Raw genomic sequence first — 24,789 nt, forward strand, 5'->3', positions numbered from 1 at the left:
GCTAGTGGTTTCCTCTGTGTGGCCCTCTTCGCAGCCGCACTCACCGGGGTCCAGGGTAGTGTGGGGTACTGAGCTCCGCCGTACCTCAATTGCCGCCAGGCACCCTGGAACAAAGCTGCACACCTCTTCAGGTCCGACCCTCCTTTGCAGCTGCCAGCGGGGTTTCACCACCACATAGCCAAATGGCGGTGGGGGCGCCTTCCTCCGCAGCGCGTTCTTGCTAGCGCAACTCCCCGTCAGGTGCCCCCCGCTATCACTGGTTCCTCTGCCCTGTAATTCACGGGTTCACCGGGTGCCGGAGTGGAACCGTCGCAGCCCTCAGGTGGCTTGTCAGCTGTCCTTCACCTACGGGCCAGCGGCTCATGTCTATGCACCTCTGTCTTCGTGGCAGCAGTCCTCTCCTCCGCCCTGCAGGGAGACAGCAGGGCACCTGCTCTCGGAGCGGCAATCCGTGCGGGCTGCACTCCTCAGGCCGCAAGGAGCGGGGCCGCCATCTTTATTCTTGAGAGTGAGACCCGTAGCGGTGGGAGCAATGGCTGCCAGCACAGGGGTGGGGGTTCACTGTTCCCAGATCAGGGCTACCGGTCGCCGGGACGTTCCGATGTCCGTCCCCACCGTCCGGAGCCACCAGCGCTCGCCCGCTCTGCCTGATAAACGATGGATCTATAGTCCAGCCGGCAGAGCCTCACTAAGTGACCGCCATTTTGCAGCCGGCACTCTAGCGCCCCCCTACACCTTGGTTCTTGACGGTGTGAGACATGGTATCAGAGACAGTTCTTTGTACTTTTCTGCCGGCATGATGTTTATTGACGCACCACTGTCTATAATGAAAGTTGTAAGGCACCCATTCACCTTGAGTGTGGTTTTAAGACAATGTACAAAGCAACTTTGTTGCTTCATGTGGTAATTCTTTTCAGACTTGTGCTTTGTCTTACAAGTGACCAATCATATGCTCATGTCAATCTGTGACTGACATCACCATAGCATATCCATTTTCCTCATCATCACTCGATGATGTCGTCAGTGAACCATTGGAAGATTAATTTGATCATGATCAACTTTGTTTCCACTTGCCTTGGTTGATGTTGCCATTTGGCCTTCTGTGAGTGGCTGGAATGCCTCTGGAACTTTCTGGCCCCCATCTTTTTGTCTCTTCGTGACGCACTTAGTCTCTCTTTCGCTTTGCAAACTGTTATGAAATGGTTTTCCTTCCAGCAGTCTTTGTATGTTTGTCTAATGGCGGGACAAGCTAGCCTGGCTGATGAGGGGTGAAATCCCGAAACCTGTCCCAGGATGCTTGTTTCCAGTCTAGGGAGGGCCCAGCCTGGCAGTTCAGGTTGGACTGTTCGCATAGGGAGCAGGGTCAGGACTGATTTGCATGTGTCTGGGTTCAAACTGGAATGACATGGGGAGCAAAAAAACTATGGATTTAGGCCCAGATCTCTGTACTGGGGTAAATGTATGACATTGTTCTGCATTCTGTCAATTGTTCTTTTTGGTTGAAAATTTACCTTTCATAGTGGATGTTCAGCATTGGATTGAACTTGATTCCTAATGCTACCTTAATTTGACAGTAAGATGTTTTGTCAGCTTGTGATATTTTCATTATCAGTTCTTTCACTCCATAACCTGCAAGGTGCTTTAAGTATTTGATGATCTTTTTGTCATCTGTTTCTTCTAGCGCGTCAACAAAATTATCAAATGTTTCAATCCATGCTGTCCATCTGACACCAATACTGTTTTTTTTTCTCATAACAAATTTTATTGGGTTTAACAATATATCAAGGCCAAACCGGCCCACATACATATATCAGAGATTGTAATGAAAAAGCCTGCAAACAACTAGAAGACAAGAACTTGCATAATCAACCCATTGCCACCCCCAGCCCCCTTGTAAATATGACACCAGTAATGCCCTTATTCAGATGCAGCACTAGACCCCGTCTCAGTTCCTTGTGCTGCATGACCATAGTGTTATATTTCAGCATCCAGTTGAGATTCCATAGTATGGGCTGGCCCAATACCATACCCCTGTAATGTGCCCATCTGTCGTGCCCGCTGCGCGGCAGGTGGGTACAGAAGACTACAAAAGGGACCTGATCTCAAAACTGAAGTTTCGTGTTCTAGCGTTTCGGAATTTGGTTTGTCGTCTTGTTTCGGGTCACTTACCTGCTCACATCCGGTTTCTGCGAAGAGATTCCGGCGTCCCTCTCAGCTCCTGCGACGAGATTCCGGTGTTCCTCTCGGCTCCTGCGGTGATACTCCTGTGTCCTTCTCGGCTCCTGCGGCGAGTCTCTGGCACTCCTCTCGGCTTCATCTGGCCTCCACTCGCAGGTCCTGAGACAAGCGTCACGGCCCAGCAACTCTCTTCTGCCCCGAAAGAAAAAACAGAGAAAGAAGGCCAGAGCAACTAACCAGTCATTCTGCAGTATGGTAACAGCACTTAAGTGCTGCTAAATCTTTGTATTGAAGAGGCATTTAGTTACAAATACTTATCTAAAAGTGGATACTCCTGTCTATGGAGATCTGTTTCTTCCTTTTGTTGACTCAGCTCAATCTAGAATGGTCCTGTAAAATAGAAGAACACTAATTATTTCCTCCCCTGAGAGATAAGGGGCACAGTGTTACTGTCTCTTGAAGTAAGGAGTACTATTCATGATTTTCTGGTGCAATATTCCTACATTGAACTAGCAAGTTGCTAGGGGACATTTGTGTTCACTACAGATCTCCTAATGTCCTTAGATATTTCCAGTAACGCATAGGTGGGTGTTGCTGAGTTCTTTTATTTTTTCTTGTCACTTTATTTTGTTACATTTCCCCCCACTGACACTACCCATTTATCCTGTCCATAGATAATAGCCAGATTCCACTTGAGCAGTTCGAGGGTATAATGGAAGAAGGGAATTAATAAAGTAGTGTAAAGAGAGAGAAACCTTACCTATACCATCATGACAATATAGTTCCTTTCTGCACACTCATATACTCTATCTCTCTTTTTAGGACATCCTCCCTGCTGCCCAGTTCTATCCTTGAGTGGGAATCATCGTGGGACAACTTCACCTTTTCTTCTCGTCTTCCCTTCTTCCCCTAATTTACTACTATTTGCATATTGTCCCTGCAGAATCGTAAGTAAGAATTTGACACCATCACTGTCATATTTTCCATTGCTTTTGTTGGCATCCTCTAGCTTGGAACACTGCCACCTCTATCCCCATACAGTGGTCTGTCCCTCTCTTTCATACCCCCACTTATGGTGGTGTGTTTGCTTTCCTCAGTCTAGCTATATCTCTTTTCGCCAGCATAAGCCCCAGAAATAACAAGTGCCATTTATAGCGGTTCCTGCCTATTCCCTCTGTGCTATGAAGAAGTAGCAATTTAGGGTCCAGTGGAATGTTCCAGGTGAGAACCCCCCCAAGACAGGATGTCAACCCTCACTAGAAGTGCGTTAATGCCACTCAGTTCCTCACCGTATGAAGAAAGTGTAGGAAGCTGCCTCTGTATATACTATACCAAAGTAAGGTATAGTGTGCACAGAGTCCAGTGGATCCCCAAAGGTATAGCAGAGGTTAAAGTAGATAATACCTTACTCTCTTTTGTGGTAGAGTGGTTGAGCAGTCAGGCTTATCAGGAGGGTAGTGTTAAGCATTTGTTGTACACACTGCTGTAAAGTCCTGTCATGGTCTGCCTCTTTTTTGAAAGATTGAACCCAAATAATTCAAATGGGATCCTGCACCTCCACCTCAAAGAGCATTAAGTATGTAGTCCCGGGGCGTGGCTTGTAGCCGACAGCAATGGCCGCAGCCTAGGAGAGCTCCGCGCTCACTAGTCTCTTTCCCTCATAATCCTGACATTTATCCGCGTCCACGGCGACAAGGACCAGCTGCGCCGACTATCGGGAGGCTCCGGTGCCGATCGAGTGCCGTCTGGGAGCTGGAGGTGCCGCCGCAGAGTCAGCATCGGCGAGGCCGGGGGTGCGGCCTACTCCCCGGGACCGCGACCGGGGCCTGGAGTACACGGGCTCGGCCGAGGAAGTGGCGCGCAGCGTTGGCCCGCTCCGGGGACCGGGACGCCGCGGAGGACGAAGCAAAGCGGCTGCGGAGCACGAAAAGTGGGGGCGCCGACCGGCGTGGACCAGGGCCTCGTGACGTTCAGGTCCCTGCGGTGCGAGGCCGAAATGCGGGACAGGGCACACGCAGAGGAGCAGACACGAGTGACAGAGGTGTCCCGGCCCCCCCACCCCGGCACCGGCGGATAAGGGGCCCTGCTGCCGGGATCTGCGGCCCGGAGCCCGGACGTGCCCCGGGTTGATCGGGACCGAAAGCAGAAAGTGCTGGTGAGCCTGAACTCCCTCGGAGCGTGGCGGGGGCAACACTGGTGATCAGATCAAGCGCCTAAACCCCCCCCCCCTGCACGGTCATACCGGGGTGCGGCAGGGACATATAGTGGACTCAACGCACAGTGGGCTGCATATGGTGCTCCCCGACACGACCTGAGGAGAGTGGGCGCGTTCTGGACAACGGTCCCCTGCACGAGCGGAGGCGAGGAGGGAAGGGAAAACCGACAGGCCGAGCGCTGACCTGTAAGGCGCAGTCTGGCAGCGGCGACTACCGACCTGCCCGCTACACCGCGAGACGAAGTAAGCACCATGGGGGGGAAAGGCCAGCGGGGGCCGCAGACAGGCAAATTAGACAAATATGCCTACCGCAGAGAGAGCTCGCAGACCCCAGAGACTCCCAGGAAGAGTGAGGACACAGCGCAGGCCGGTCAACCCGGGGGGGTTACCCTGGAGGATATAATGCGCACACTGACACAAATGCAAACGGCGATGGGTACGATCTCCACGGACATTACACTGTTACGAGCAGACGTGTCAAAAATCAACGATAGGCTGAGGGAGGTGGAAGACACGACGGCCACCCTGTCCACGGAGACAACGCTGCTCACAACCAAAGTGAGGGCACTGGAACTGGCACAGAAACAACTGGAGGCGAAACTGGACGACCAAGAAGGGCGCGCCCGCCGCAATAACATCCGCTTAGTGGGAGTGCCGGAGACCGTGCGCGGCCCGGCGCTGGACTTGTATGTGGAAGACCTCGTCAAGCATAAACTCCAACCTAGAGGTTTGTCGGAGTTTTTTTCGGTGGAAAGGGCGCACAGGGTGCCAGGTGGGCCACCCAAACCGGGAGCCCCACCACGGCCTATACTGGCAAGAATATTCAACTTCCGCGACCGCGACTGCGACGCCATTCTGCAGACAGCGCGAGTCGCCCCCTCACTCCGAGTGGAGAATAGCAAAATTGAGATATACCCGGACTACACAGCGCTGGTAACGAAGCAACGCAGAGACTTCCTGGAAGTGAAGAAAGAGTTACGGAAGAGAGAACTGAAGTATGCAATGCTCTTCCCCGCGAAGCTCCGGGTGGAGGCGGAGGGCAAAACCTGGTTCTTCATGTCCCCGACGGAGGCCACGGAATGGCTGGAGGGCTGGCGGAAGCCAACGGGAAGCACGGGAGCGACGCAGAGACCTGGACGGTCTGCGGACAGGGCGGAGGTATCGGACCCATTGCAAGAGGAGGCGGACGGACGACTATGACACCGTGCCAAGTACGGTATGAACGTGGGGCTCGCCAGACAACGGAAGGGACACGACGACCTCTGTCGCTCCCGGAGGATGGCTGTGAGGGTTGGACCTGGCTAGCTCCCCGGGGCCTCTCGCCGGTGATGGAACAAAGGACCTACGAAGGCTGGAGGCGGCGCCATACTGTAGAAAGCTGAGGAGGAGGCTTGTACGGCCGGAGCCTGAGCTCTCTTCACAGCCGTGGACATAATGAAGCTCTGAGGGGGAGACTAAGACTGGGTGCAACGGGCATCTCCCCCCTGGCACGCAAGTACACAGTTATGGGGACAAAGCACTCTGCTCAGTTGGGGGTGGTGGGTAGTTTGGAATCCGCCGGGCAGGGCAGCAGGGAGGTGGGGGGGGGATAGGGTGTTTACAGGGGGTTTTGGTTCACAAGGTTTTATCTGCATACCGAAAGCTCAGTCAGCATCTGCATAGACTCTCCACACACCGTTCATTGTACATCGCATATATCACATACGATAGCACATGGGGCCGGACTCGGAACAGACCTTAGGGACGACCGACAATCCGCACACCGCTGATCACACCAGTACTAGCAAGCACCTAGTGGTCCTGTCCTGGAATGTCAACGGGTTGGGGGACAAGATTAAACGGGGACTGGTACTACAATACATTAAACGAAAGGGGCCGGCGATAGCACTGCTGCAAGAAACGCACTTGATGGGATCCGCATGTCAAGCCTTAGACAGATGGGGATATAAAATGGGAGTTCATTCGGAGTTCACCTCAGGATCCCGGGGGGTAGGTATATTAATCCATAAGCGCTGCCCCCTGATAGTACAACAGACATGGACCGATGCGCAGGGCAGATTCGCCGCATTGGCGGGCCAATGGGAAGGGAAAAGGTACAACTTCGTATCAGTATATATCCCACCAGCATTACATGGTACCGCGCTCCCGGACCTGGGAGCATTCCTAATGTCGCTTCCACAAGGCGCAACGATTATAGGGGGGGATTTCAACGCCGTAGTTAACACCGCCATGGATAGGCGACCCCCCAGAGGCCCCAGTAGCGCTAGTTCAAAACTTAAAGATTTTGTAGATAAGGTCGGCCTCACAGATATCTGGAGAGCGTAATTCCCACACGACAGGCAGTATACCTTTCACTCAGGGGTGCACAACAGTGAGTCGCGGATAGATCACATGTTTACCCAGATGCTGGGATTGGAACGGATAGCGGAGGTGACACACTTGCCCAGGGGAATCTCGGACCACTCCCCAATCATGCTCACATACTCATCAGACATCCCGGGCAGGCGCAGACTCTTCCCGATCTACCCACATTATCTAGCGATTAAAGAGATCAAGAAAAAGTTGGTCACCACCACGAAACAATACTTTAGGGAGAATGAACGCACGGTGAAGTCGCCAGCGGCGCTCTGGGAAGCCTATAAGGCGGTCCTGCGGGGTCAGGCCATTTCCTCAGTGTCGCACCACAAGAAGCACCAGCGCCAACAACTCCACGCGCTAGAGGAGCGCATGCAAAGGGCAGAGGCGGACCACGCCGCCGACGCTACGGAGGCGGCAACACATGGGCTACAGCTGGCGCAACAAGAATACAAGACATTTGTATGGGAGGAGGCAAAATCTAGACTACAGACCACAAGACACAGTATACGAGCAGGGGGACAAAGCGGGGAAGCTACTGGCCTGGCTAGATAAAAAAGACAAAGCTAATAGGTGGATAGCAGAGCTGGCCACACCACACGGCGCGCTAATCACAGACCCCCAGGCTGTTGTAGAGGAGCTTGCGGCACACTATGAGCGCGTATACACACCGACCGCAACGGCCACTATGGAAGAAAACAGAGCCTTCCTGCACGACATCCAAATGACGAAGTTGGCTCACACAGCAGTGCAGGCGCTTGAGGCGGACATTACGCTGGAAGAAACGACCCAGGCCATACTCGCACTCCACACGGGCAAGGCTCTGGGGCCTAATGGTATCCCGGTGGAGCTCTTCCGACACCTGATTACGATCTTAACACCCCACCTCTTGAACATGTATAATGACAGCTTAGAGAGGGGGGAGCTTCCTAGGGACCAGCGCTTGGCCACGATAGTAGCAATACACAAACCCGGGAAACCGCCAACCAGTTGCATGTCCTACCGGCCCATATCCCTTATCAACGCAGAGGCAAAGATACTAGCCAAAGTACTGGCGAGGCGGCTCCAGCCTTGTCTGGGGTCGGTGGTCCACCCGGACCAATCGGGGTTTCTGCCGCATCGGAACACGGCGCTGAACCTGCGGCGAGTGAATAGTGTCATGGCGCGCAAATCCCTCATACAAGAGGACGCCATAATTCTCTCCCTGGACGCGCAAATGGCGTTCGATATGGTGGAATGGCCGTTTTTGTTCGCGGTCCTTCACCACTTAGGTTTCGGCCCCAAATTCATAAAATGGGTGGAACTGCTGTACACGAAACCCATGGCGCAGGTGGTGGCCAATGGGAGGATCTCGGGCACCTTTCCTCTGGCTAAGGGGACTCGGCAGGGCTGTCCATTATCGCCTCTTTTATTTGCACTAGTGCTAGAACCCTTGGCGGCGTGGATACGGCAAGACCAGGTAATCCGTGGGCTTAAATGGGCGCCGGGGTGGGAAGACAGAATATCACTCTACGCGGACGACATACTCCTCTATCTGGCCTCACCGGCCCGATACCTCAATTGCCTCATGGATATTTGTGTGGCGTTCGGCCGGGTTTCAGGGTATACCATAAACTGGGAAAAATCACATATTTATATACTCTCAGGCGACAGGCCTCGACTCCCACGTAACTGTGCTGCCAAGATAGTGACTGATGGATTCATGTATTTGGGCATCCACATCACGGCGCAGGAATCCCGCTTCATAGCGGAAAACCTTAAAAAACCACTGGAGCGTCTCCGCAGGGATGTGCAGTGCTGGCGGTCTCTACCGCTCACCCTACTGGGCAGGGCAGCCCTCTTAAAAATGATGGCGCTCCCGAGGTTTCTGTACGCCCTACAAAATACCCCATTCCCGATAGCCCCAGCATACTTTCGGGAAGTGAATAATGAACTCAGTAAGCTGCTGTGGGATGGCAAGGCGACACGTATAGCGATGCACAAACTAGGGAGAGGCTGGTATGATGGAGGGATAGCACTCCCACACATTAAGCTGTATTACTGGGCCTCACACCTGGTGGTAATCAACCAATGGCTTCATGCTGATCAGGGAGATCCGGCCTACCGTATGGATAGGCATCTGCTGGGAGCGGATAACCTTATGGGAGTACTTTACAATAGGAATCAACACAAGCATCTTATAGGCCCTACAGTACATACCATTAAGATCTGGCACGCAGTGCAGAAGGAGATGCGATGGGAAGGAGTCATCACGCAGGCGACACCACTCTGGGATACCAAGACACTGGGAAGGCTCAGGAACACGAAGGGGTTCAAACAATGGGACTTGATCGGTATCTCAAAGGTAGGGGATGTGTGGAAAAAGGGGAACCCCGTCCCGTTCGAGCAGTTGCAGCGGAGCTATGGGATGGCGGACACGGAGGCGTTTCGCTACTTACAAATAAGGCATGCCCTCACGGCACTTATACCGCAAGGCACAAAACTTCCAGAGTCCACACCCCTTGAGGACAGGCTCCTTACTGATCATATGACGAAGAAAGCTATCTCACTCACATACAAAAAACTCGTAAACAACCAACCAGACCCGACACAAGCCCTCAAAAATAAATGGGAGGCCGACGTGGGGGAGCTGGATGAGACTGATTGGCAGGACGCGCTGGTATCGCCACGAGAAGTGGCGATATCATCCAGATTTAAATTAATACAACTTAAGATATTGCGCCGTACCTATTATACCAGGACACTACTGTATAAACTACACAGAGCCGACACACCACTTTGCGTCCGACAATGTGGAGAGCCGGGCACGTTCTGGCACATATTATGGCAATGTGTACACATCCAGAAATATTGGAAAGCAGTCATGCATACAATTGCGCAAGTCACAGGGGCAACATTGGTCCCTGAAACCAGGGGGTGCATCTTGAACATCTGGGAGGAAGCGGACATTACGCAGACAGTGCAAACATGGGTAGCGCTGGGGATGGCTTTGGCGAAAAGAGACATTGCGCAACAATGGGGAGCCAGGCAGGCCCCGACCCTCCAAAAATGGTGTAATGGTATGGATGACCTAATGGTGACGGAGAAATCGGTCTATGTACACAGAAGATGCCCCAAAAAATGGACTAAGATATGGGGGAAGTGGAATGACTATCGAGGGAACATTTGTGACCCCCCCCACAGGATGAATCCCTGTCAGATGATTCAGACTAACTGGGGGTGTATGGGGAAGCAAGACACGAGATGTTTGGCATAGTGGAAGAGGAGGGTGTGGGGGTCCGGAGGAGACAGAATGGGACCCTTGGCGCTCTGCAGTGGCTGACACGAGCAAACTGTGATATACTTGTTAAAGCACGATATGGTATTGCAGTACTGGTTGAAAATGGAAATGTTAATAAAAAGAGTTTAAAAAAAAAAAGTATGTAGTCCCGCAAGGAGTTACCTGAAGTCCCACCCTTTTCAATGCATATGTATCTTCTCTGGCGGATATTAGTAGGAAATGGGGTTTTGACATCTGCTCTTATGCCGATGATACTCAATTGGTGATCCCCTTGATAAACAGACTAACACCGAGACTAAGAACAACGTAATAAATTGTCTCACTGAACTTGCAGGCTGGATGTCCCAGCACTGTTTTAAACTAAACGCCGGGAAGTCTAAAATTCTGCTCTTCAGGGGTGCCCAGGCAATTTGGGACAATAGCTGGTGGCCCCAGGCACTGCCCCAGAAATCAAGCAAGTGGCAAAAAATATGGGCCTCATCTTCGATGACACCCTATCTATGCAGGACCAAGTACGCACTTTGTGCGGAAAAGCCTTTTCTACACTGAAACTGTTCAGACGACTCTTTCCCTCGATCTCATTAAATTTCACATGAACAGTAACACGGGCTCTGCTCCTAAGCAGACTGGACTACGGCAATGCCCTTTATGTTGACATGGCCGGCTATCTTTTCTCTAGACTCCAGGTGGTCCAGAACGCCGCTGCAAAATTAATTTGTAATAAAAAGAAATACAGTTCAGCACCCCACTGCTTGAAGGAATTACATTGGCTACCAGTTCACCAGAGAGCCAGTTTCAAGCTCCTTTGTTTTGCGCATTAAACCTTGCATAAAAAAGGACCACACATTTTGCAAGATAAGCTACAATTCCATGTCCCTTCTCGCAACTTGAGATCGTGTCGTCAAGATCTCGCCTCAGTCAAACGCACATCCAAGGTCAGGACGGGCGACCGGTCCTTTTCCAAATTAGCTGCTGTCCTTTGGAACAACCTACCCCTTGTTCTTCGCCTGACAGACGATTACTTGCTGTTCAGGAAAAAATTGAAAATCACCCTGTTCCCTAGATACTGATCCTATCCAAGACAAACCTGCACTGCACTAAAATCCGTCCTTGCGCCGTGATGTCCCTCGGGATGAATGATGCGTTTTATAAATACAAAAATACAAATACTCGGGCAAGAAATTATGTCACACACTCAAAGACTAAATCCAGACCAATTGGTTATATAAAAAGTTATTATTGTGTTATTTCATTTCTAAAACCAAGATGTACTTAGTAGCAGGTAAGTGTTATTTTTCATACAATGTTACTGTTCAAAATGCAGTACACTCAGGTCTGATAGGAACCTTTAGATTACTTTTGCAGTTTAGAAAACCATTTATAAACTGTTCAAAAACACTTTTGAAATTATTGTTGGATTACTTTTTAGATTACTTATTTAGTTTCGCATGAAACACACTCCTAACACAGTCTTAGCAACACAGGACACTAGCAAGCAGGTTAACTATTTTACAGACACTAAGTTACTTTTGTTGCAGTACAAGACAGTTCAACACTTAGAAGAATTTTCAGAGAAAACCCACCATTCAGTCCTATGGAAAAAACGAAGTATTAAGTTTACAGGTGAGTAAAACGGTTATAGGATTGGAGTTTTGTGGGGTAGAACCATGGTTCCCCAAGGTTCAGGTTGGCACTCAAGGGGCATCACCAGCGGCACTAGGGCGGCCGGGTGCAGAGTGCAGGGTACCAATGTTAGCCAATGGGGTTAGGGGGCACCTTGGTTGGGGGCTGCTCATGGGCAGGCCACTCGGTCTCGGGAGCCAATTTACTACGGTTAAGATCAGGGCAAAGGGGGTCCCATGTTAGCACCAAGTCCACACCACCAGCGGCGCAGGTGCGGCTGGGTGTAGAATGCTCAGTAGGTGTCAGGAGCCCAATCGTTTCAATGGAGGATGTCCGTCGCAAAAAAGGACTGCAGGCTGGAGCTAGAAGATAAGACGAAGGGAGCCAACGACTGGAGGATGAAGATGAAGAGTTGCTGGACACCAGGACACCGTAGATTGGGCACCTCAGGTCACAGGGTCTGCGGATGCAGGAGTGTCATTTTGTGTCAGGTTCTTCTCACCAGTTCCGGTTGTGGTTGGGGATACCCTTCAGAATGAGACTACAGGCGTCGAGGAGGAGGTTGTTGGAGGTTCTCCAATGCTGGATCATAGGTCAGGATCACCGGGGTGACCTCACTGGGGTGTTGGGCCACTCAGACTCGGGCCGTGGGTGCTGGGTGCAGAGTGGTGGGGACTCCCGGATCCGGCCCTGACTTGGGTTGGTGTTTGGACAAATCCGGTGTCCACTGGAAGTCGGAGTTCTTCGTAAGACAGGGCAAGTCTTCGGGGTTCTTGGAGGCTGCAGGCACTCCGGGTTCAGCTTGGATGGGTACAGAGCAGGAGACAGGCCGGTAGGGCTGAGGCCAAAGCAGTTGTTTTCCTTCTCTTCTGCAGCACAGATCTTCGGTCCCTCTTCTTGTCACAACGAATCTGAGGAGGCAAGGTTCTAGGGTGCCCCTAAATACTAAATTTAGGGGCGTTACAGGGGTGTGCAGGGTGGGACCAGTGGGTCCCCTCCTCTTGGGTGTCTACAACCCCTAGTATGCCACCCTCGAATGGGAGGGGGGCATAAGTCTCTTTCTGATTGGAGGGGTCCCCCTCATCGACAACATGGCGGGGACTGAGATGTGTGCATCACCTCCCTGCCCCACCTGAGGGGTGGGGTTGACAAAGGTGGGCACACCTCTCTTCCTACCTAGGATTTCCCGCTGGTTCTCGCACCCAAAATGGGGGTTAGCATTGGTGGGAGCCAGTTGCTGATAGCAGCAAAACGCTGTAGGCAGCACAAAGGCGACAGGCCTTTGAAGCTCCCTCCTTGGGTACCCTGCCAATCCTGGGGAAGAGGCATGACCCCCCATCCCAGGATTTGCTTTGTTTCCAGACCCAGAGAGCGGAGGGCTGTCTACCCAAGGGGTCCAGAAACCTGCCTGGTGGTGGCAGATGGCTGGGAGCCATTCAAGAATCACCATAGTTGGTAGCTTTTTCTCAAAGATGCCCTCTGTGTGCATTTTCCATTAAATCCAACACTGGCATCAGTGTGGGTTTAATGTGCTGGGAAGTTTGATACCAAACCTTCCAGACTTCAGTAAAGCCATCATGGAGCTGTGGAGTTTGTGTTGACAAACTTCCAGTCTATGTACTCAAAATGGCTTCACTGCACTTACAAAGTCTGTAAATGGCACAGGCACTGTAGGGGCATCTTGCTCATGCAGCTATGCCCTTACCTGTGGTATAGTGCACCCTGCCTTTAGGGCTGTAATGCCTGCTAGAGAGGTGACTTACCCATGCCCCAGGCAGTGTAGATGAGGATGGCACACAGGGATGTGTGCCATGTCGACTCTTCTGTTTGGTATGCACCAAAACACGCAGTCTGCAGTGGCAGTGTGTGGGTGTTAAGGAGAGGGTCTCTGGGTGTGGCACAATTCATGCTGCAACCCTAAGAGGCTCTCTCTAGTCACAAGGCTCTTGGTACCAGGGGTACCTTTTACAAGGGACTCACAGGTGCCCCAGAGATGTGCCAATTGTGAGTAAGAAAGGTACAGATTTGGGAAAGAACACAGGTTCTAGGGCCTGGTTAACAGAATCCCAGCACACACTATCAAGTTGGTATCAGAAACCTGGCAAAAAGTTAGGGTGTGACCATGAAAAAGTCATCTTCATCTGTGTTTACAATGTCCTCCCCCAATGCCGCCCTAAGGGCTGGCAGCGGAGTGAAGCTGTTTGTAACTGGAGACTGATACATTTAGTGATCTTGTGGGTATAAAGATCTCCCATTAACTATTTGCCTTCTAGCGGACTCAATTCTGGCAGTTCTTTGAGGTCTTGCAGCTAAGGAAATATGGCGTGTCGCAACTGTAAGTATTTGTAGAATTGGCTACGGAGCAGCTGGTAATCACTTTGCATCTCCTGAAAAGATTTTAGCACCGTGCTGTGTATGATATCTCTTGGTGTAGAAATGCCTATGGAATCCCAGTTTTAAAACCTTCTCAGTTGGGCCGCCCGTCGATGAAAATTGCCGTGCCACAATGGTGTCCCCGGTGTCAGTCTCCCCCACCTCCCTAGCCTTCGTAGGGACAATCTCCATATATGTATTACAACCCTAGATGCCGGGGAAAGAGATCCCATCCCCCTCCCACTATAGAGAAAGTCGAGCACGGAAGTGTTGCCCATCTCTCTGTGGCGTATGCTGGGTCGTCTTGAGCGTTATACCACTAGTCATTAATAATCAGTAAGTGGGAGGCAGCATAGTAGGATTGCACGTCAGCAGGAGCAATGCCCCCACAGTATGTGGACTGGAAAGTCCAGAGAGCTATACGGATCGTTCCACCCCTTCCCTTACAAAAATGGACTCAGAACTGCTTTGACCTGTCGGAACCATGATGGAGGGATAGTGTAGGGGTGGGGTTATTCTGGAGCTGGTACACTATACGGGGCAGGGAAACCAATGGCTAATCTGCCTAACAGGGACAATGTTAGCGTGGACCAGGCCTTCTCTTCTTCCTTAACACGCGATAGCGGTGGGGCTATATTATGGCTCCACGGTTCGGTCTGGAGAAACAAACACCCCTAAATGCTTGAACCCATGGACAGCTAGCTTTAATCCTGACGCCCACTCCTTCTCTCTAGTGGCACCACCTATCGGAAATATCACTGATTTTCCAGCATTCATGTATAGCTCAGAGGTCTCATCAAAAACTTGCATAGTCTGCAAGGTGCGAGGTCCGGAGGTTTCTGGCTCCTTAAAGAAAATTAAAACATCATCAGCGTACCAATACTGTGCTTTTTGGCAGTATCAAATGGAAATGGTGGTTTCAGGAAACCAACAGCGTCATCACCAGCTGTGGACCTCAGTGACGTTGAGAGTAGAACCCTCTCCACCTCTGTCTGCTGCCCACTTTAATCGGCTCCCTTCATACCATCTCTAAGCCCCAACCGGGTGCTTCCACCAGTGTCGTCACGGCTGATCTGATGTCCTAGGGTCTCTTTTTCATCTTTGTTGGTGTGTGACTGTTTTGTCTCCTGTGTATGGTTGTTACCGTTCTCGACTTTCTGCACCGTGCTTGGTTTTCACTGCCTTTAGCATTTCTTGGAGCCTGGATGCTGCTGCTGCTTCTTTTGGCAAGCTCATGCACCTGGCTATAGCAGCCTTCTGTGCTTCTCTGAACATGGTTGCCGATGCCTTTAGTGCTATCTTACCATATGTAGGCTGGCTCTGGGTTATGTTGCGCTCTCCCTCTTCTTTTGGCCTTAACAGAAAGTTCCAGGCCGACTGTGACTGAACTTTCAGTGGGACCTTCGTCTTCTTTGAAAGCCTTGCACTGGATGGAGTGGCGCTTTGACTCAACACACACTACACCAGCCGCTGACTGCTTTACTTTGACTGGGGTTCACGTGGCATGCACAAGCAGTTTACGGGACCTCGGCAAACTCTCAGGGAGAGCACTCTCATTTCTTCTGGTTGCAAATCCCCTCTCTCATCGCCAGTTGTAGCGTCCTCCCCATCCTGGTAGTATTCAAATTACCATGCCACACACAGTGCTCTGTAGTGCACATCTTTATTCTTCAGAGTGCAACCATTTACTGAACACACTGCATCACAAACTTTATTAACCACACCCAGCCACCCCATCATCATCAGATAGTGGCTGGTAGGCAGCATGTGTGTGATTTTACCTTGTTACTCTGACTTCGCTTGAGATGCGCATTTTTGTTTAAAAATTATTTTAACATATTCTGGGCAGCTTTCTATATTCCCCACCATACCTGCCTCTGTTGCACTCGCTTCCCCTGTCCACCGCGGCAGTTTCTGCCGATTTGTGTGGAGGGAAGCTTTTCCTCCCACTCGACCACCTGCAACACTTCCGGCTTGGTCAGCAGCCTAGTGTTTCAACTGACACTGGCCATAAAGCCAGTATGCAGGACCAGAGGAGAAGCAGGCGCCCCACTGGCAAGCCCATCTGCGCCCATCTGTGCCTAGTGCCGGAACCCCTGCTGGTTTCTGCTCCATGACCTTAGGGGATGCACCAAAGGGTGCCCCAGTTTTAATATGTCCTCTCTTTGGATGGGTAACATGACTAGCTGTGAAGTATGCAGCTTTTCTCCTGCAGCATCCTACCTACCATCAGATTCTCTCATTCCCCACCCTAAATGCTCTCTGTGTCTCTCCCTTTCTTTATACCGTTGTGCACTAGTGAATGGTCAAACATGCCACAGAAATGGCCATTTTTATCGAAACTCATCAGTTTGATATTAAATTTATCACTGAAACTTTGGCCAGATGTTCGTCCACCCCTGACCTTATAACCGCAGTCCCTCCAGGCTATACCATTTTTAGACTTGACCTCTGAAAAGAGGAAGGGGACTTGAAATGATTTACAGGGACCAGATCTAAGCTAGATTTGTTGCTTCATCAAATGAAGACTGGGAACCCCTATCTTATGGTTTGAAGTAACCAAAAATAAATCCTTAAGAGGGCTACTTATTTATCGCCCACCCAGCCCAAGAAATAGGTTTCTCAACTCCATCAGTACACTCCTTGAAGGTATGATCTGCAATACTGAAACTACCTTGGGAGACCCAAACTTCCACCTAGACCAAACAGAAGAGAAAGACTCTAGAGACATTTTGGAGACTATGAATAACTTTGGGCTCACCCAGTTGATACAGACCCCTACCGCTGGACACCTACTGGATGCCATTTTTAGAAACCATGACCTGGTCACAAGTCCTGAGGTTTTACCCCTCCCTTGCCATTGTTTGTGAGCTTGGAGACCCCAAGGATTCTCCAACTATCAGCTCGCTAAAAGGCCCGACCCTCCATCGAGCATGGAAGAATATAAACATCAGCCAACTTCAAGTTCAACTCTTTGAGAACTTACCCTTTCCTTAACCTGACCCCGAAGTGGCTGCTCAGAGTTATTCGACTTATCTAAATCATGCCTTTAATACAGGAGAACTAAACCCTCTGAGCCCTGGTACTCCGAGGCGCTCTGCCTAGAAAAACAAAAATGTAGACAACAAGAGAGGAGATGGAGGCTTAACTATGAAACTCAGGAGAAGGAAATGTACAAACTCACTTTGGCCAAATATTAAACCTTAATGGTCAAAGAAAAAAATGTGTACTTTACAGCTCAAATAGAATCCTCCAATAATTCACTCTTTAAAGATATCAACAAACGTACCAAAGTCTCGGTAGCTAAAGGGAAGTACCAGCAGTCAAACCTTCTGTGACATCGCCCACTCTTTCAGGAACAAGGTGGAGCATATCTGTAATAGTTTTAGCGCATCAGGAAATTATTACCCGTCGTCGCAGCAAAACTTAGTAAATGATGATAAGAAGTATAACCACGCCTCCCATCCTGACATATCCAGTTTTAGTTCAGTCTATACAACTCAAGTACAACATCTTATTCTGTCCACGAAATCAGGGTCCCCGAATTATCTGTGTCCTCCTTCGGTGCTCAAACAAATTAATGAGCCTGTAGCAAAGTGCCTAGCCAACATTTTTAATTCTCTATTTCTACCAGGCCTTTGTCCGTCAGCTTGAAAGAAGGCATCCATTCTGCATCTTCTAAAAAAAGTTTAACCTTGATCCTGACATTCCTTCTAGCTACTGACCTATTTTCAGACGTCCTTTCCTGGCCAAAGTCGTTGAAAAAATTATGAATTCCCAACTTAACCAATTCATTAAGGAACACAATTTGTTAGACCCAACTCAATTTGGCTTTGGATCAGATCATAGCACCGAAACAGCACTGATCAAAGCTACAGACGAACTTAAAACTATCCTTGATGAAGGATGAGACGCAGCTTTGATCCTGTTATTCCTATCCGCGGCCTTTGATTCTGTGAATCATCCAACACTTTGCCATCGCCTAGAGTCCATGGGTATAAAAGGTTCAGCTTTAGATCTACTTAGATCATTTTTAAATAATAGGGAAAACACTGTGATGCTAGACAATTTGAGCTCCAAAACTTTTTCACTACCATGTGGGGTTCCGCAGAGTTCCACGCTCAGTCCTTCTCTATTTAACTTGTACGTGGCTGAGCTTGCCCCGCTATTCAATATTTTGGTCTTTTACTTACTTCCTATGCAGATGACACACAAATTGTGGTCTCGGCGGCAAACAAGGCCAATAATACGAGCATACAGCTTAACAACTGTATGAAAGAAATCTGCACCTGGATGGATAGGCATTGTTTTAAGCTACATTCAGATAAGACTGAGGTAATTTTCTTTGGAAACAACACTCGCTTTTGAACTCCCGACTGCTGACCATCCGAGATGGGCTCACTTCCTATTACAACTCCGAAGGTTAATAGCATGGGAGTGATTCTTGACGACAAACTTAACTTCAGTAAACATGTTAACTCCATCATTTCCGCTTCTTATAATACATTAAGAACTATTAGAAAGATCATCCCTTACATACCGGTTAGCACCAGACAAAATAGTAATTTCCTCTCATTTTATCTAAAATAGATTACTGTAACGGCTTATATATCAATCTGCAGAAACAATACCTTAATAAATTGCAGGTACTCCAGAACTCAGCCACCAGAGCACTTCTTGATCTTCTGAAACATCCGTCTGTATCCTTGGCCTTCAAAGAACTACACTGGCTCACTGTCAGTAATCATATCAAATTTAAAACCCTTTGTCTTACCTTTAAGGCCCTACATGGCATGTGTCCAGAATTTTTAAGAAATGCCATCTCCTGGTACATTCCCAACAGGAATATAAGATCTGTGGGCACCTACTCAGTTACACCTTCTAAATTTAAGAAAACCAAATGGGGCGGCAGCAGCTTTCTTGCAGGAGCCACTAGACTTTGGAATACTCTGTCCCTCCATATCAGATCCTCATCATCTCTGCTGGCATTTAGAAAACCTCTTAAAACTTGGCTATTCAACAGGTTCTTTCCCCACTCTCCTTCATCAAGCTTAGCTATCGGCACCAAGGCACTCTCGGGTATACGTCGCACTATGTAAATTCATTTACCTTAACATCAGATTTTTAGGTGTCGCCTAGCAACGCAGCGCATGCATTGCTCGCCTTGGCGAGATCTATTGTTGTCGGTTTCTTGGCCGAAGGGAGACAGGACATCGGCACGCGTACAGAGGAAAGGAGATGTGCACACGTACAGCTTGCAGCGTCTCACCTCTTGCACGCGTATGGCGGCGTTAGCACAACTCTGAGGACATGAGATGCTCACAGCGTGATCACACCTTCTGCTCACTCGCTCGCTCCCTGCCGCCCCTTGTTATAGCTGTAAATGGGCGCTCACCACCCCGTCGTCATAACAATTTAGCCAATTAAATCCTCCATCAGCTTTGCCCGCCCCTAAATGTCACCAATGTACCGCACTGCCCCTCATCCAAACGGGAGCCACATCTACCACCCACTCCCAAAATCACACAACCCCCCACTATTTTGAGTTTCGAGGATTCTGGCAGAACCATGCCCTCACCAATGGCAGCCCCAAGCTTGGTGGGGATCCATGTCTTCTGCAAACAGTGCAAGGGCACACCGCGGCAAATCTCGCGAGAAAAGCGGCTGGGAGTCTGGTTCTTGGATTGAACTAAAGGATGAGTGAGGGTGAAGGTTAACGAAGAGGCCATCTTGAAAGGGAGCTAACCTATTTGTGTGCAACGTTAAAACCAACATGCGTCACCTGAGCACGGTTTGGCTTAAAGCTTACAGCTTGAACGCATGTACTTTTGTTACCATTATAAAATAGTATGTTTGATTTTAAATATTTCAATAATGAAATATTGTTATAAGTAATGTTTGCTTATTTTTGCAGATCATGTTCTAAAAAATATTTTTTTAATCTTGTACAAAATGATGACCTCGGGTTCTATTATGATATTGAAAATCATTCATGCTTTTTTTTGTTTTGATTTTTACGGTGCAGTGCGTTAAAGAATTTTAAGCGTTTTAAGATGGTTTCTGCTTTTTCAAGGTTTGAGAGCGGGCGGCCCCTCGCAGTCTAGCCTGGCTCTACCTGTGCAGCGGCGGAGCGCCCTGCCCATCGCCTTTGTTGGTCTGGTGTACTCGATGCCTTTGGAGTAACCGGAAATCGTCGGTCTTTAAAGAGATACTCCAAAGGTTCCGGCTCGGGTATCACTGTAATTTTTGCAATATAGGCATCGGAAGCCTTACCGATTGGATGCCTGCCTCGTCCTCAAGAAGTAAGTCCTGCTTCTGGCCGCCTGAGTGGACCCATAGACTTTAATGGAGGCTCACACCTGGCCAGGTCCTCTGGATCTATAAGCTTGCATGTAGGGCCACATCTAGCATTCACTAATGGCAATATGAAGCTCAGCTAGTGTCAGTGAAGCCATAGGCTTAAAGGGTGTTTCATTCCTAGCATGCCCCAGTGGATGTATATGTTTCTAAGGATGTTTCATAGCCATGTATTTACCCACCTGAGGTCTGAGAAATAATGTAAATTGGCAGTAAAAACATTGTGGGTAAATACATGGCTATACCTGAATGGAAGAATTGGGACTTCAACTCCCGGCATACCGCTTACTGGAAGGCGAGTGCCATGTGGGTATTAAAGGTGGAGGTCTGTTCCTTGTTCTACCTAATTGCCGTCCTATGATTAAGGTGCTTGGTGCACTGAAACGCGTCAGGGAGAGAGACTACTTGGATTCATGAAGCAGTTTTCCTGAATAAAAGGTTTTGCTAACTGTACTCTTGTGGAGTGCTACTTTGAAGCTCGGGGCTTTTCTTTGAAGATGTGTGTGTGTGTGTGTGTGTATATGTATATGTATATATATATATATATATATATATATATATATATATATATATAAAATATGTATTACCTACTGGCGGTCGCCAGTAGGTAGTTATAGTTAGGACCTATTTTCCATAGGAAATCCGCAACATTCTATTCCCAATAAGTCTGGCGCCGGTTGACGAATCCTCGCGAAATTTTCCAAACCACTGGCCAGCTCTGCTTTGCTCCTACCCTGAAAGTTTTGCGGTGATCCGTCAAGCGGGGGCGTAGAAAAAAGGGGGGTCCCAAAACGCGTTTTCCCCATGCAATTTCCCATAGGATCTGTTGTCGCAGCTACAGCCCGAACCGCTGAACGGAATGACACCAAATTTGGCAAAGAGGTAGTCCCCAGTTCGGACTCGTGCCTTTTGCATATATGGTGTGAATCCGTTCAGTAGTTCCTGAGAAAATTAGAGTTAAAAGTACATATACATCTATGGCCTCAGAGGATCCGCGCACCCTACCCGCACCGTAAGCGCACCCTCCCCAAACCAAGCGCGCACCCTCCCGATCGCGCGCTGAATGCTAATTGGCTGTCGAGTGTCTCTCTACATTCAAAATCAGGAACTGTTGGCGACCATTTTCTGCCTCGGTAGAAGCGAGGCTGAAGAAGCAAGGGGAAAAAGTGTGTAAAACATACAAAGGGGGCAGAGTGGAAATACTCTAACCCTCTAGAGGTGCTTAGGGGGTCCCAGAAGGACCCCCTGGGGCCCCTTTAAAAAAAAAAAAAAATACGGCGAAATGCGCGCACGGTGCGCGCATCCTATCGCGTTGGATGCACGGATCCTCTCGCGGATCCAAGGGAAAAAAAAAAATTGTTGGGAGATAAAGATTAACCTTAAGTGTTTTGTTCTTGAGTGGCTCTAACAAGAGCCGTTGTGTTCATTCAGAGTTTTTGGTACTTATAACTAAGTACCTATACAGAGTCTAAAGTTGTTGAGGAAGACTCTGTTTCCTTCATCAGTAAAGTGTACTCCATCTCTCATATACATCTCTTGCATATGAAAGCGCAGATTGTTATTGTAAATGCACCCCATTCTGTAGTCTCGGAGAAAAGCAGAAACAGAGGTGTATCTTTCTTGGCGTGGAGGTTCCACAACAAATTCCTCATCGGACGAAAGGTCTGATTCAGATGTTGGTTGTTGTGCAGAAGCCATTGTTTTGCGAAAAATTGCAGCTGTGGAAATCTTCCCCAAAAAGTTTCTTCTAGATGAGATGTTCCTCTAAAGAAGCTCTAAGAGGAATGATTGAAATGGGTGGGGTCTTTCAGTAGTTAGAAGAGGAAGTGTAATGAACCAATCAAATCTCTTTTTTTGGAGGTCACATGGGATCCGCGCACCGTGCGCTTACGCAGCACGCACCCAGCGCGCATCCGCGAAATTGAATTAAAAAAAATTATAGGATTAGATGTAAAAATATATTAGTTTTAAGACTAGTTTAGAGTTTGTCTTCAATTAATATTCACATGAAATACATATATATGTTTTTTTAAATGTTAAATACTTCGCGGGATCCGCGCACCTACCACGTCATAGACGCAGATGACGCATCGCGGAAGCGCGTAAACATCGCGTTACGTACATCGAACGTGTCGCGTATAGGCTGGGAGTCGCGTACCGGTCGCATAGCGATCGCGCACTAACCACATACCCGACGCATACCATGCGCGGACGCTATCGCGTAGGAATCGTGAACGGTGCACTTAGGGTGCGCGGATCCAAAAACATTTTAAAAAATATATATAAAATAAAGTTTTGCACATATAGTTCAAATAATATTTTGAAAAATATAAAAAAATATGTTTGAAAAAGCAATTAACTTCAAATAATATTTTTTAATTTTTAAAAGAATCAATTGAAAAAATAAGTTTAAAAAATGGTGATAGTCTATAAAAAAAACAAAATTAATGAATTTGACACACTGAATTTGAAAAATATACAAATCCAATCAAAATCATTAAACATGACATCTTCAGAGATAAGTTAAAGATAGGAATTAGCATTTAAAAAACTTTTGAAATGCACTGAAAAAACCATAGGTTTCATGCATGTTTTAGTTAGGAATTGGCATTTAAAAAACCTTTGAAATTCACTGAAAAAACCATAGGTTTCAGGGGCGTTATAGTTAGCTGGACATTTCCCTCGTACAAAACCCTAGAAATTCCCCTGTTATAGCTAGTTCAGCTAACTATAACTCGCGCCCCGCAATGCACTGCTGATGACGTCACATATTACATCACTCATGACATGGTCAGTGACATCACTGATGACATCACTGATGACATCTCAAATGACATCACTGATGACGTCATCCATGTGATAAATTAGTGCATCTTCTCACACCCTAATATAACCTTTGATACACCGACTCAAAATTTCAGACGGCCATTTTGACAACCATAGATACTCCAATACCAATAACTACTCACCCACTCATTGACTTTTAGGTCTACATACATGTCCACTCACTCACCTCTACAGTCACTCATACTTACAGTCACTCTGTGCATTTATACACCTATATAGACACTCACACACCGCCAATCATCCATTGAGGTACTGACACATCTAGTCAGTCATGCAAATAATTAATCACAGTAAAATTTACTCACCTATACAGTTAAAAATACTCAAGTTCACTTACTCATAAAAATACTAACAAATTCTATGTCTTCCTGCAGAAAAACCAAACTGCACATGACACAGATATCCTTGCACTATGGCGCATACAGCCACTCCCAAAATCACACACACTCACATATAGATAGTTATATACTCTTACACACATATAAACTGCATTTCACATATGTAGTTACTGACACATGTACAGCTGAGATAAACATTCAATCACTAACACACCCATACATACACTCACCCAACCATACAGTGCATCACAGATGCACTCTTAAAACCATGCACCCACTGAATCACCCACTCACACATCTAGTCACAGAGTCACACACACCCTACCCACACAAACACTCAGGCACCTATACAGATACTCAGACAACCAATCAGTAACCCATATAGACACTCGTATAGCTATTCACAAAACCATGCAGCCACTTCTACACCAACACACAGACACATACAGACATTCACACAGTTTAGTCACTAGTCTGCAGTAAGATACATTTAATGACTCCCTTATAGAGTCAGTTATGCACCTAGAAAATCATCCATTCACACACTTGTACACCCACTTATTTTTCAACAGGCCTTTCCCTATATATATTGAACATATTAAAACTGTTCAGAAACACATACTCAATGGATGATGTCATCAGTGATGTCATCAGTGATGTCATTTGAGATGTCATCAGTGATGTCACTGACCATGTCATGAGTGATGTAATATGTGATGTCATGAGCAGTGCATTGCGGGGGCGCGAGTTATAGTTAGCTGAACTAACTATAACAGGGGAATTTCTAGGGTTTTGTACGAGGGAAATGTTTTTTTCAGTGGGGGGAGACCCCCGAAACTTACCTCATATGCGTGATAAAGACATGTACTGTTAAAGCATATGCGTTCTAAAAGCAACCGTGGTTAACAAAATGCGTGGTGAAAGTTCTTTTCCCACCAGCTCGCTAAGGTCCAACGTGAAGATTTTTGACAGTGCTTCTTATTTGAGAGCCATACCACAAGCTACTTATTATCAAGGATATTGGTGCGTTTTTCATCCAGTCAATGGGTAAGTGAAATTTTACATTGACTAAAATCATTAAATGAAGCTCATAAAGTTAGATCCTCACTGTTAGCCAGCTGTGTCTCCAATTATACATTTTCTCAGATCTATTTATTGAGTGCTTCGGTGGAGGTGGGATATTAAGCAATGTCATGAAGGACTCTGCTGAACGCATGCTATTG

The 24,789-nt window shown here is 48.1% G+C and overlaps 1 protein-coding gene across 5 annotated transcripts in view; it reads left to right on the forward strand.

Annotated features, from left to right (window-relative positions):
- Nucleotides 1-24,789, forward strand: part of UMAD1 (UBAP1-MVB12-associated (UMA) domain containing 1) — a 136,976-nt gene that overhangs the window by 44,951 nt on the left and 67,236 nt on the right. Inside the window, exon 2 of one of the 5 annotated variants that reach the window (XM_085630883.1) lies at nucleotides 3,001-3,125. The exons of the other annotated variants lie outside the window; for them this stretch is intronic. The gene's annotated coding sequence lies outside the window, so the exon portion shown is untranslated. The remainder of the gene's footprint in view (nucleotides 1-3,000; nucleotides 3,126-24,789) is intronic. 5 annotated transcript variants of the gene reach the window in all.

Source organism: Triturus cristatus, chromosome 10, assembly GCF_964204655.1.
Source record: "Triturus cristatus chromosome 10, aTriCri1.1, whole genome shotgun sequence".
Taxonomy (NCBI): Eukaryota; Metazoa; Chordata; class Amphibia; order Caudata; family Salamandridae; genus Triturus; species Triturus cristatus.